This window comes from Petromyzon marinus, unplaced genomic scaffold (assembly GCF_048934315.1).
Source record: "Petromyzon marinus isolate PM22_M1 ecotype Great Lakes invasive population unplaced genomic scaffold, UKy_Petmar_22M1.pri1.0 PM_G_Scaffold_38, whole genome shotgun sequence".
Classification (NCBI taxonomy): Eukaryota; Metazoa; Chordata; class Hyperoartia; order Petromyzontiformes; family Petromyzontidae; genus Petromyzon; species Petromyzon marinus.
Window position 1 is genome coordinate 947,501 of NW_027422961.1, and position 2,500 is coordinate 950,000.

The 2,500-nt window shown below is 47.2% G+C and overlaps 1 pseudogene; it reads right to left on the reverse strand.

The window, feature by feature from the left end:
* LOC142916154 (28S ribosomal RNA) overlaps positions 1-2,500 on the reverse strand; it is a 10,269-nt pseudogene that overhangs the window by 4,264 nt on the left and 3,505 nt on the right.

The window sequence follows — 2,500 nt, forward strand, 5'->3', positions numbered from 1 at the left end:
TTCATGCTCCCTCCAATCGCAGGGTCTCGGATATACAGGTTCTTTTGACACCGAGTCCCTGAGAACGAATGTTGGGATTGCATCACTGTCACCCCCTGCTCGTACCCACAAATTACGGTATTCTTCCTCCATACCCTGCGAGGACACAATATTACGGGTGATAGCATCGGACGAGTTTGCTATACGTTGCAGCCTTCTAACTTGAACCGAAGGGATTGTTTTTTCCAGTTTCAAGATGGCAAGGCCTCCATCTCGGGCTCTGGCATATAACAGTCCATCACAAGTTGAAGCGGGAAGGTGGAGCCATCCTTTTACCGCCTTTCTAATCTCTTGGTCCAACCCACGGAGAGTTGATTGCTTGCAGTCCGAGTGGTCTGCAGGATATAACAATCTGGGTAGGGCATAGGCATTGAGTAGTTCAACCTTCTGAGTTGGCTTCAGAGGTGCCTCATCGATTTTCGAGATCCATGTCTTTAGCTGACAATGTAGATCAGGCTGTATAGTGCCAGTCCAAGGGCCAATTTTCAGACCAAGGTATTTCGTTGATTCATCAGGTTGGATCATATGGACATCTTTATTTTTGATATTCCATGGGTCGCAGTTGTTCACCGTATATGAATCTTTGGTTGGGCTTATCATGAAGCCCTGGCACTTTCTGGCCTGAACCTCCAATCCCGATAGCCCACAAAATGATTCCAAGATCGCTAGATTGGCGGCCATACCAACCCAAGATTCGCTCACCAACACCAAATCATCAGCAAACGCAAGAGCTGTCACGTGGTCGGTATCAATGGAGTACCCAACTCCGTGTGACTCTAGGGTGCATATCAAAGGGTCCATGGCAAGATTGAAGAGCAGGGGTGACATGGGGTCACCCTGTTTGACACCAACACGTATGCTAATTTCTCGAGTCGACTCGCCATTGCTTTTGAACGAGGTCATACACCGATCGTAGGCGTTCTGGATGATGCCCACCACGTGTTCATCTACTTTCTTGTGCCTTAACACCCATACAATATGAGCATGCGAAACCGAGTCAAAAGCTTTCGCTATGTCGATGAACATGACAGCCAACGGCCTGTGCAATTTCTTAGCATGTCTCATAAGGTCCTGTAGCACCTTAAGATTTTCAGAGCAGCCAGATGCCGCTATAAAACCACGCTGCCTTGGGTTTAAGGGACAAGCACGAGCAAGACGTGCAGTCATTATTCTGGAAAATAATCTCAGAATCATTGAACCAATCGTTATTGGTCTCCAGTTCCCCAATTCTTTCAGCTTTTCATCGTCCATAACCTTAGGAATAAGAATCGTCCTATTCTTTTTCAACTCTTTGGGAATAATTCCTGTAATCATCCATGCATTAAATAGGGCTGTCAGTGTCCGACCCTCGGGGTCGGCAGCACAGATTGCAGCCCTTGTTAGGCCATCTGGCCCAGCTGCTGACGTTGGTTTAATGGCCCGTATGGCAGTCTGAACTTCCTCCACCGAAATTAGGGGCTCAAAGTATTCGTTATTTGCAACACCTGATGACTTAAATTGGCCCAGGCCATTGAATGGCAACACCTTCTCCCATTTTTCGCAGTAAAAACGATATACATCTGCGTTCGGGATTCGGCATTCATGACGTTCAGTGCCATCCAGGACTAAGGACGCAAGAAGAGAGCGGTTCTTAAAGAAGAGCTTCTGGTGCTTCATGAAGCTTCCTCGTTTTTCCGCTCTCTTCTTCATCCAAGATCGTGTGGGTAATATCCTGGGTTTAATAATGTCGTTCTCGGGTTTTGAACGTTTTCCTTTGTTTTTCACCAATCTCATCGGACAAAGCATCAATGCTGTGGCAGTTTCTACGAGGGCATCATGTTGGCCCTCGCCGTTAAGCCAAGCCTTTATTGCCTCCATTGCAGGCTTTTCCAGGGTCCCAGAATTCTCATTCGTAAGCCGCTCAGCTGCTTGAGCGAGTATGGATGAAGTCCCCGTTGTTACATTTGGTGGGGGAGACAATGTCTCAAGAGGCCTAGAAGAAAAATGTAAGCTGTCTGACATGGGGGCCCCTGTCTTTTTACTTAGGTCCCGTCTCTTGTCAGAGACTTGCTTGTTGGTCTTAGTCCCAAGCGCTTCAGCAATGATCTTATTGATATTCTTTTTCCCCTGAAACTGCAACTCTAGAAGGGCCAGCTGTTCTACTTCCTTCAAAGACCAGCAGCTACGGTGTACCCCTCTCTGCGAGGTACCCTTTATACCATCTTTAATCCTTTCCTCATTACGGGTGACTGGGTGAGCATGCCTCTTGTGCTGCGAAAGGCCACTTAGAGTCGCAAAGCGTGCCTGGCAACATTCACAGACCATTGGTAAGCTTTCCTCAGTTAACTTTATTCCCCCACATTTGGGGGCATGACAGGCAATCGATCGGTGGTTTGAGTTGGTTTTGTCACATTTAGCGCACTTAAACACCAGAGGAATGTCTCTGTGTTTGATGTTAAAATGTGCAACAAGTTCGGATGCT